Source organism: Pezoporus flaviventris, unplaced genomic scaffold, assembly GCF_033815535.1.
Source record: "Pezoporus flaviventris isolate CSIRO_AGI_PZ_B2104156 unplaced genomic scaffold, CSIRO_AGI_Pfla_v1 ptg000050l, whole genome shotgun sequence".
Classification (NCBI taxonomy): Eukaryota; Metazoa; Chordata; class Aves; order Psittaciformes; family Psittacidae; genus Pezoporus; species Pezoporus flaviventris.
In genome coordinates this window covers 3,406,391-3,418,311 of record NW_026892598.1, presented here as the reverse complement: position 1 = coordinate 3,418,311, position 11,921 = coordinate 3,406,391, and the positions used below count along the sequence as shown (strand labels likewise).

The 11,921-nt window shown below is 44.6% G+C and overlaps 1 non-coding gene across 1 annotated transcript; it reads right to left on the bottom strand.

The window, feature by feature from the left end:
• Positions 1-4,074: 4,074 nt before the first annotated feature.
• LOC133277163 (U1 spliceosomal RNA) lies at positions 4,075-4,236 on the bottom strand. The gene has a single exon (XR_009746098.1). It is a non-coding gene; the product is annotated as a U1 spliceosomal RNA (small nuclear RNA).
• Between the last annotated feature and the right edge of the window lie 7,685 nt (positions 4,237-11,921).

Sequence of the window (11,921 nt, the reverse complement as noted above, 5' to 3'; positions counted from 1 at the left end):
TGTACATCTCAAGTCTCACTGTTAAACATTTATAATTCTGTCCTGGGTTCAGCAGTAGCAGTCATTTTCCTCCTTCTTGGTAGCTGGTGCAGGGCAGTGTTTTGACTTTTGGCTTAGGAACAGAGCTGTTAACAAGCATGTTTTGGTTTGGCCAAGGACTTTGTGAGCCTCATGCTCTGCCAGGGAGGAGGGGAAGCCGGGAGGAAGCAGAGACAGGACACCTGACCCAAGCTAGCCAAAGAGGTATTCCATATCACAGCATGTCATGCCCAGGATGTAACTGGAAGTTACCCGGAAGGGCTGGGGGACTGCAGGGTTGGAGGAGGTATGGGTCAGTGCTTGGTTGGGCTGGGGGGGCGAGTTATTGGTTGGCTGGTGGTGAGATGTCGTATTCTCTTCCCTTGTTATTTCCTTTATCATTGTTATTACTGGTGGTAGCAGTAGTGATCTGTGTTATACCTTAGTTACTAAACTGTTCTTATCTCAACCCAGGGAGCTGCATTCTTTTCAATTCTCCTCTCCGTCCCTCCGGGAGTAGGGGGAGGGCAAGAAGGGGAGGAGTGAGTGAACAAGTTACCTGACTGGGTTTAAACCACGACAGATTCTGAGAATGTTTACCACACACCAGTGTAATAACAGAAGTAACTGTAAAACAGTTGTAAGTTTTGGTCAGTAAAACTTAACTTCCTTTATCCACTTTAAGATTTTTTTTTAATTATGTGATTGTCTAATAACAGAGCAGAATTAAAAACTCAAGTTATTTGTTAGGTTTCTGTCCCAAATTATCTTATGTTATATTTTAAAGGCACTTATAGCCGTAAATACATTCTTATGTGTCTGTGGCATTATAAGCAAATACAAAAAGCCCATACTAAATTAAGTAATGGTCTTTTTTTTTTTATTATTTTTCAACTCAACACAGTTTGGAGTATAACTTCCTTCAGGAGTACAGCACAATTCTATCTGTGGACTTTGCTTGCCAGAATAGTCATGAAAGTGCCTATGTTCAAAGCTTAAAACTTTGCATTACAACCGAGAAAAAACAAACAAACAAAGACTATTAGTTCATTTATGAAAATACCAACAATAAAATAACTATAATCTCTCATTTGAAAATAAACTCCATATGTATTACTTCATCTGTATTAATTTGTCAGAGCAGGATAGAGATCTCATAGACAAATACCCACTAACCTTTTCCTTATTTCTGTAAGCATCTCTATATCAAATAGTTTATACAGAATGCACAGGTTTTCTGTTTTCCTCCAGCTTCTTTGTAAAGATTAAAATAGCTGGAAACGACCTAATCACACAGTAATATTTTATTACTTCTACAGTTACTAGAAGCTTCTGTAACAGGATGTTCAGGGTAGGGTTTTTACCTTTATTATACTTCAAGTTTGCACATGGTATGTGGTAATGGTAATACCAGACATTACGCATTCGGCTTGGACAGGTTGCGTCTAATGAAAACGGCATATGCTTAGTATAAAACTTTATGTAAACCTTCACTACTACCATATGTGCTTTTTACGTGCTGCCTAACAGACTCTGTGGGGATGCTTTAACCATGACCTTCTTTGCAATGGCAGGGGAATGCTGGACAATGATTTGGCAAACATTTCAGACATGCACATAAAAAAAGAAGGGTGACAGTGTGGCCAGCTTGGCTAGGTAAAAAAAGCAGTCTTCTGTGAAGGCTCTCAGGAGGCAGGCAGTATTCAGGAGAGATATCAGGTTTTACAAGCTATCAAGACCATTTTATGTTCTAACCTTAGATCTCTGAAACATACAGTCAACACATTACTTCTGTTGGGAATGTACTACTTGTGGTAACATGAAATTATGCAAGTGCAGGTGGTGTTTACTTTTATCTGTATAGCTTTAGGACATCACAGTATTTCAATGTAAACAAAATCATTTATCTTTCTTTGCCAGTATCCATTTTTCCCTTTTTGAAGCTTGTTGGGGAGTAACTGAATTTATGTATTTATTTATTTATTTATTTTACTAGAAAACAAATTGTGATCCCAGCTAAAGAGGAAATAAAATATTTTAACCAGCCACATGTATTCACTTCAGTGCTATCATTTCCTTGCTGTTTATCATTCAAACTGTATCTTCCTACTGTTCAGGCTGTCACACCTCTGTGTATCTTGTGACTGATATAATCATTGTGTAATCAATGGGGTCTCCTTGGCAATTATCTAACTCTCTAGAGCACTTTTTAGGATTGTGTTGTGAAGTAGTTTAACAGTTCCTCTTTCCAAATGACAGTTTAAATTCTCCATTGTATTCCTGAGAATTAACAACACATCTTTCAAGTTCTGGGTCTACTCAAACTCAGGCAAGTCTTGTACAGAAAGACATTTTAATCTACTTTCATTGCAGTCTAGAAGCACAAAACATTCCTGATTATTCATATGTAAAACATAAAGTTTATATTCTGTCAAATTTATCACAGAAAAACCTTGCAATAGTGCTGATTCTTTACTGCTCTTTTTCATAGAAGATGAACATAAACAATATAATGCCTACTAAAATTCAATATATTTAGTTTTATATAATTAATAATATTTATATCAAAATTCAAATATACATGAGTTCACACTGTCGTTTCTCCTTCCTGGAACTTAGATAAAGAACTGGCTGGATGGCCGCACACAAAGAGTTGTGGTCAATGGCTCAGTGTCTGGCCGGAGACCAGTAGCAAGTGGCATCCCTCAGGCATCGGTGTTGGGACTGGTCTTGTTCAGCACCTTTGTCGCTGACATGGACAGTGGGATTGAGTGCGCCCTCAGCAAGTTTGCCGATGACGCCAAGCTGTGTGGTTCGTTGGAGGGAAGGAATGCCATCCAGAGGGACCTTGACACGCTTGTGAGGTGGGCTGATACCAACCTCATGAAGTTTAACCGTGCCAAGTGCAAGGTCCTACACCTAGGTCGGAATAATCCCAGGCACAGCTACAGGTTGGGCAGAGAAGAGATTCAGAGCAGCCCTGTGGAGAAGGACTTGGGGGTGTTGGTAGATGAGAAAATGAACATGGGCCGGCAGTGTGCACTCGCAGCCCAGAAAGCCAACTGTATCCTGAGCTGCATCAAAAGGAGCGTGACCAGCAGGTCAAAGGAGGTCATCCTACGCCTCTACTCTGCTCTTGTGAGACCTCACCTGGAGTACTGTGTGCAGTTCTGGTGTCCTCAACATAAAAAAGGACATGGAACTGTTGGAACAAGTCCAGAGAAAGGCCACGAGGATGATCAGGGGACTGGAGCACCTCCCGTATACACACACACACAGAGTATGCTAGAGATTGGAAGGGACCTCGAAAGATCATCTAGTCCAATCCCCCTGCCGGAGCAGGAACACCTAGATAATGTTACACAGGAATGTGTCCAGGCGGGTTTTGAATGTCTCCAGGGAAGGAGACTCCACAACCTCCCTGGGCAGCCTGTTCCAGTGTTCCGTCACCCTCACTGAGAAGAAGTTTCTTCTCAAGTTTAAGTGGAACCTCTTGTGTTCCAGTTTGTACCCATCAACCCTTGTCCTATCATTGTTTGCCACTGAGTAGAGCCTGGCTCCATCCTCGTGACACTTCCCCTTTATATATTTATAGACACTAATAAGGTCACCCCTCAGTCTCCTCTTCTCTAAACTGTAGAGACCCAGCTCCCTCAGTCTTTCCTCATAAGGGAGATGTTCCACTCCCTTAATCATCTTCGTTGCCCTGCGCTGGACTCTCTCCAGCAGGTCCCTGTCCTTCTTGAACTGAGGGGCCCAGAACTGGACACAATATTCCAGATGCGGTCTCACCAGGGCAGAGTAGAGGGGAAGGAGGACCTCTCTCGACCTACTAACCACCCCCCTTCTAATACACCCCAGGATGCCATTGGCCTTCTTGGCCACAAGGGCACAGTGTTGGCTCATGGTCATCCTGTCGTCCACTAGGACCCCCAGGTCCCTCTCCCCTACACTGCTCTCTAACAGGTAGTTCCCCAACCTATACTGGAACCTGGGGTTGTACCTGCCCAGATGCAGGACTCTACACTTTCCCTTGTTATATTTCATCAAGAAAAAAAAAAGAAAAAAAACACAGTCCCCCACTACCACAAATTATGCAGTCGAGTTTCCCGCATTTGGGGAAATCGCAGGGGTCAGCACACCCGGAGTGCAAGGGATGAGCCTCGCCCTGGGAAAACCACCTGCTTGATCATGGTGTCTCCCCTGCGAGGTAAGTATGAAGACAGGCTGAGGAAGTTGGGGCTATTCAGCCTGCAGAAGTCTGCATGGAGACCTCATAGCAGCCTTCCAGTATCTGAAGGGGGCCTATAGGGATGCTGGAGAGGGACTCTTCATTAGAGACTGTAGTGATAGGACAAGGGGTAACAGGTTAAAACTTAAACAGGGGAAGTTTAGATTTGATATAAGAAGGAAATTCTTTCCTGTTAGGGTGGTGAGGCACTGGAATGGGTTGCCCAGGGAGGTTGTGAATGCTAATGTTAATTTCACTAACTGCCATTCTATCATTCCTTCTATCTGGTTCCTCCAGTGCATTGATGATAACTTCTTAATGCAAATGGTGGACGAACCAACTAGGAGAGGAGCGCTGCTGGATCTGGTACTCACCAACAAGGAGGGTCTGGTGGAAGCAGTGACGGTCAATGGCAGCCTGGGCTGCAGTGACCATGAGATGGTGGAGTTTAGGATCTTGTGTGGGAGGAATAGAATACCTAGCAAGGCCACATTTCTGGATTTCCGAAGGGCAAACTTTGGCCTCTTCAATCAATTGCTAAGGGAAGTACCATGGCAAAGGGTACTAGATGGTAAAGGGGCTCAAGATAGTTGGTCAGCATTCAAGGACCACTTTTTCAAAGCTCAGGATCAGAGTGTCCCAATGAGTAGGAAGTCAAGTAGGGAAGCCAGGAGACCAGAATGGTTAAACAAGGAACTGCTGGGCAAACTCATGTGGAAAAAGAGAATCTATGGATTATGGAAGGAGGGGCTGGCCACCTGGGAGGAATATAGGACAGCTGTTAGAGGATGTAGGGAAGCAATTAGGACAGCTAAGACCTCCTTGGAACTTAATCTGGGAAGTCAGGTCAAGGACAATAGAAAGGGCTTCTTCAAATGCATAGCGAATAAAACTAACACAAGAATCAGTATAGACCCACTGCTGAATGAGGTGGGTGCCCTGGAGACAGAGGATGTAAAGACGGCAGAGGCGTTGAATGCCTTCTTTGCCTCTGTCTTTACTCCTGCAGACTCTCCCCAGGGGACTCAGATTCCTATAGCCCCGGAAGGAGTCAGGATAAAGGAGGAGTTTGCTTTGGTAGATGAGGATTGAGTTAGGGATCAGTTAAGTAATCTGGACATCTATAAATCGATGGGTCTGGATGGAATACACCCGTGGGTGCTGAGGGAGCTGGCGGAGGTCATTGCTGAGCCACTCTCCATCATCTTTGGTAAGTCGTGGGAAACAGGTGAGGTGCCTGAGGATTGGAGGGTGGCAAATGTCACGCCGGTCTATAAGAAGGGAAAGAAGGAGGACCCGGGTAATTATAGACTGGTCAGCCTTACCTCCATCCCTGGAAAGGTGATGGAACAACTTATTCTTGACACCATGTCCAGGCATATCAAGGATGAGGGGGTCATTAAGAGCAGCCAACACGCCTTTACCAAGGGGAAGTCAGGTTTGACCAACCTTATAGCCTTCTAGGAGCAAGTGACTAGGTGGATGGATGATGGTAGAGCGGTAGATGTGGTTTTTCTTGATTTCAGTAAGGCATTTGATACTGTCTCCCACAGCACCCTCATAGATAAGCTAAGGAAGTGTGGGCTTGATGATCAGGTAGTGAGGTGGATCAAGAACTGGTTGGAAGGAAGAAGGCAGAGAGTTGTGGTTAGTGGGGCAGAATCTAGCTGGAGGTCTGTGACTAGTGGAGTCCCTCAGGGGTCGGTGCTGGGACCAGTGCTGTTTAATATTTTCATCAACGACCTGGATGAGGGAACTGAGTGTACCCTCAGCAAGTTTGCTGATGATACTAAACTGGGAGGAGTGGCTGACACACCAGAGGGCTCTGTTGCCATTCAGCGAGGCCTAGACAGGCTGGAGAATTGGGCGGAGAGGAACTTGATGAACTTCAACAAGGGCAAGTGTAGAGTCTTGCATCTGGGGAAGAACAACCCCATGTACCAGTACAGGTTGGGGGCTGACCTGCTGGACAGTAGTGAAGGGGAAAGGGACCTGGGGGTCCTGGTGGATAGGAGGATGACCATGAGCCAGCACTGTGCCCTTGTGGCCAAGAAGGCCAATGGCATCCTAGGGTGCATTAGAAAGGGTGTGGCTAGTAGGTCGAGAGAGGTTCTCCTTCCCCTCTACTCTGCCTTGGTGAGGCCACATCTGGAATATTGTGTCCAGTTCTGGGCCCCTCAGTTCAAGAAGGACAGGGAATTGCTTGAAAGAGTCCAGTGCAGGGCAACTAAGATGATTATGGGAATGGAACATCTCTCTTATGACGAGAGGCTGAGGGAGCTGGGACTCTTTAGCTTGGAGAAGAGGAGACTGAGGGGTGGCCTCATCAATGTTTACAAATACGTAAAGGGTGAGTGTCATGATGATGGAGCTAGGTTTTTTTCAGTGATGTCCAGTGATAGGACAAGGGGCAATGGGTGTAAACTGGAGCATAGGAGGTTCCATGTGAACATCAGGAAACATTTGTTTACTGTGAGAGTGACAGAGCACTGGAACAGGTTGCACAGGGGGGTTGTGGAGTCTCCTACGTTGGAGATATTCAAGACCCGCCTGGACAAGTTCCTGTGTGATGTACTCTAGGTTACCCTGCTCTTGCAGGGGGGGGTGGACTAGATGATCTTTTGAGGTCACTTCCAACCCTTAGGATTCTTTGATTCTGTGATTTATATTCTTAAAGGCTTTTAAATTGTTACCTTCCAAGCCTGATGTAAGATTTCAAGCAATGGAAAATTCGTCGAGGTCAGATATGCTGGTGGTAATAGAAAACTACTTAAATGGCAGACTGAAACTTCTGAGTGATGTTCTCAAGAGACCTTATGTTCCCCAACTGTTTTTGTTTTAAATGCAAATAATGTATCACATTGTTACTTGTGCTGTACAGGAATTCTGATTTTTTAATTTTCTTTCCTTACAGCCTTATTGTTTCACCACTCTTTATCTCCACTTACTAAGTAATCTAGAGCTTGGTGCAAGAATATTCATTTAACAGAAGACAGAAATTAAAAACAGAGGACTTAGTGCCTCATTTAGTGCCCTACCCAGTGAGCTATAATGGCATTCACTACTTGGAGGACAACATGCACAAACCCTAAAAATTAGTTGTTGCAATACTTTTGGTCTTCTCTGTGTCAGGACCATCAAGCTTTCTTCACCATGAAGTTTCACACTTCAGTTACTGAAACATTTCACACCAGCTCTGAGAAGTCTCCTCAGAAGTTCTTTTTGAGTCCTGACTCTAAAGCTACACCTAGACTTACAAGCAAAGAGTGATTAGGATTAGGCATTACCAGACTGTTCAGGCAGCCCTGGAATTGTTTTGACCCTTAGACATTTTGCATCTTTTTGTGGACCAGTCTTATAAAGACCCACGTAAAATGTTTCAAAACTTAATTACCTCACTTTTAAACACAATCTTATATGTAGTGTGAACTTGTGCAAGTCTTTCAACTAACTCACAAACCAATACATGGAATATTCTAGCAGGAGGTGCTATAATGAGAATGAAACAGATTTTTTCTTCTTTACATCAACTCTGATTTGCACTTCCTTAAAGAAAGAATTTAAAAATAACAGGCAGTCAGTAAAATGTATCTAGTCCATGAATTCTTTAGATGGTTTATAGTATTCGCATGATGAGAGAAGAAAGACATTTCTTTTTTATTTTATGGACACCTGATTACCTCTAATTACCTATGATTACACTGAATGCTATGAGCAGGAGGTACTTGTTTTGATTCCTTAATAGCACCAACTGTGGATGAATTCAGTGCAGAGCCAAGCAACCTATCCTGCCTTCTCTGTACTTCCATTCCCAAAGGAACTACCTTTGTGACTGCCACAGCTGGAAGCAAAGACTTCTGAAGCAGCAATGAACACAAGTATAAAGCTGTGGCAGAGAGATGATTCAAATGGTCTTTAAACCTTCAATTTTCTTACATGCAATGAGGACAAAACAATTTTATTATACTTTGTAATTTGTAGTGAACATATCAAATTAAGAAGAATTACAAATATTGGGAGAAGAATTAAAGCTAGTATAAGTATTGCTACTACACTAAGTGTGGTCTAATATAAAAAAAAAAAAAAGAAAAGAATACATGCATCTGTTAAATACAATCAAGTAAAACATGTCAGGGTAATTGGCTGTAGGTTGTTAATGTCCCAGTGTTTTTTACCCATACTCTTAACACAGCTTCCTGCAGATCTTTAAAATCAGAGAATTAAACAAGAAAATACATGAGGGAAAGTAAGGAGGATATTGTGTGTTGATCCTACACAAAGACCTGTAATACCTGGAAAAACATTGAGACTTCAAGTTTGTAATTTCAAGAGTAAAGTTTAAAGAGAATTTTCTATGACTCCCTCTTCTTTAACCTGTAAATCAGGCTATCTTCTCATTTTGCAATGAGATGCAAAACTGTGCAACATGTAAATTCTTCGTGTAGTTTGCTCATTTGCAATCATATCATTTCCTTAGAATACTTAACAAACAAGAAAGTACATCTATGAAGACACCACTTCTTTGTAATCATAAAATAATTTACAGTCTTTCAAGCTGTCCTGGGTTCAGCAGTAGCAGTCATGTTTTTTCCTTTGTGTTAACTGGTGCAGTGCTGTGTTTTGACTTCTGGTTTGAGAACAGTGTTGGTGAAGCCGATGTTTTCGGTTGTTGCTAAGTGATGTTTACCCTGACCAAGGACTCTGTGAGGCTCATGCTCTGCCAGGGAGGAGGGGAGGCTGTGAGGAAGCAGAGACGGGGCGCCTGACCCGGGCTAGCCGGGGAGGTATTCCATACCACAGCACGTCATGCCCGGGGTGGGGGGTAACTGGGAGTTACCCGGAAGGACAGGGGCTTCCGGGTGGAACTCGCTTTCTTGGCCGGTGGTATCGTATTCTCTTCCCTTGTTATTTTCCCTTATCATTGTTTTAGCTGATAGTAGCGGTGGTGATTTGTTGCTGGACTGTTCTTGTCTCAACCTTGCACTCTCTCGATCCTCCTCCCCGTTCCTCCGGGAGCGGGGAAGGGGAGAGCCCCGGTGCGGGGGGGGGGGGGGGGGAGGGGAGGGAGGAGACGGACACGGACTTCGATTGTTGTCAGCTCGGCACCACTCACTGGAAGTGAGCGAACGAGTTACCTGACTGGGTTTAAACCACGACAGTTCTTTTTGGCGCCCAACGTGGGGCACAAGGGGTTGAGATAAGAACAGATCTGACTGGATTGATAGTCACTCGTCACAATGCTGATTTATTGGCTCTCAAGGTTTTTCCTCTTGATCTCACAGTTTCAGTATATCATATCTTACGTAGAGCCAGTATTCGCTGTGTTAGTGTTTATTAAGTGTGGGGCTTGGGCTAAGGTTTTTATCCCATTGTACTTTATGGTAATGACTTGTAATACAATAGAATCATTGATCATGAAACTGATCTGGCTTATGTTCCCAGTGTGGTCACCACCTTTATACTTTGGGAGGTATATGATGGAGGTGCTTAGCAATTACACATCTTTTTTCTCCTTCTCAGGTGCTCAACCTGTGAAGGAGACATCCTTTTACCCTCCTAGTCCTCCCCCCAGACCAGTTACATTTGAGAGTTTTGAATTTTTTGAATGGCCTTTTAACGCTGTTGAGACTTGTTTGCTGATGGTGATGGGAATCACCATGCTAACATGCATACAGAGTGTGTTTTGCCCACTACTGATTTCAAGAGTTAAGCAGATTCAGGTTTGGGTCTTGTCTGGGGTCAAACGACGATGTAGGAGGACCGAGAGATTTTCCCAGAGGCTGGACAGCCATGAGTGGCAGGGTGTGTGGGATAGTATGGGCCAGTATCTAGGTCAGTGGGCCCCTCCAGTACTTTGGAATTTCACTACCGAACAACTGCAAAATCCAGAAGAATTAGTAAAACACTTAAATAAGGTGTGTGGTCATTCTGGCCATACCAGAGATGGACAAATCACGGCAACGTGCTGGGGCTTGGCCTATGCTTACAGGGCCTTGTTCAACACTATCCAGCACCTTCAAAAGGAAAAGAATGTCGGCGGATTTGAGGGCAAAGTGACAGTCGCTACTCAAACTTTGGCTGCAATGAACTGCGCAGCTACCCCAGTGGCAAGTACAGCAGCTGCTCAAACTTCAACTGCAACAGCGCGGTTACCCCAGCTCCAAGCACGGTAGCTACACCACCCCCAGCAACAAGTACAGTCGCTACTCAAACCACAGTGATAATCACTGCAGCCAAACCAGAGGACCAATTCGTACCAATATCAGTTGCCCCTGTACGCAAGAGAACAAGCAAAAAGGAGGCAAAAAGAGTGAAGCGAGATGAAGAACCAATGAATTCACCACCCGGTCCAGAATCTGATCAGGAGTCATCATCACATGACGAAGAAGAAGAAGAAGAGGTAACTTCTCGACCTCGGACCTCAACCGAGCTGCGGAATATGCGAAAAGATTTTACCCGTCAACCAGGGGAGCACATCATCACCTGGTTACTCCGATGCTGGGACAATGGGGCCGATGGTCACGAACTAGAAGGTACAGAAGCCAAGCAGCTGGGATCACTTGCTAGAGAAGGGGGAATTGACAAAGCAATTGCAAGAGAGAAAAAGTCCCTCAGCCTTTGGAGGCGGCTCTTGGCAGCTGTGAAAGAAAGGTTTCCATACAAGGACGATGTTACGAGTCGTTCGGCCAAGTGGACTACCATAGACAAAGGCATCCAGTCTCTGAGGAAATCAGCCATCGTAGAGATGATCTATCACATCAAGCCGAATAACGGGGATACACCTATAGATCCAGATGAAGTTGAATGTACACGACCCATGTGGCGAAAACTTACACGGAATGCACCGTCATCATATGCCCATTCATTGGCAACAGTGACCTGGAATGACATAGTACCACTAACAGTGGATGAAATGGTTCATAAACTCCGAGAGTTCAAAGACAATCTCACCCCTTCCATCATCTCAGCTGTGAAAAAACTGTCCCAGGACCTTGACAAATTGAGGGACGATGTATCTGATTTATCCAGCTCCTCACGTGTACCAACACACGTCTCAGCTATTAACAAAAGACGTCCTATTGTTCAAGAGAGGAGATACAGGAGGTATATGCCACGGGGTACCCTATGGTTTTACCTGCTGGATCACGGAGAAGACATGACAAAGTGGGATGGAAAACCTACTTCAGCTTTGGAGGAACAGGTGAGTGAACTGAAGAGGGGAGCAGGGGCCAAGACTGATCGTCCCATGAGAGCTACGGCTTCAGTCTCTGGTGAGCAGTTTCCCAGATGGAGTGGAAGAGCTGATTTTACTCCAGCTCCTGTGATAATGAAGAATAATCCCTTTCAACACGACTTAAGTGTCCAATGCTGTGACGACCATTAGAGGGGCCCTGCCTCCAGCCAGGTGGAGGTAGGGGACAATCGGATTTACTGGACTGTGTGGATCAGATGGCCTGGCACATCAGTCCCACAGAAGTATAAGGCTCTAGTAGATACCGGTGCACAGTGTACCCTGATGCCATCAAGCTGTCAAGGGCTGGAACCCATCTATATTTCTGGAGTAACAGGAGGATCCCAAGAGTTGACTGTGCTGGAGGCTGAAATCCGCCTGACTGGGAGGGAGTGGCAAAAGCACCCTATTGTGACTGGTCCAGAGGCTCCATGCATCCTC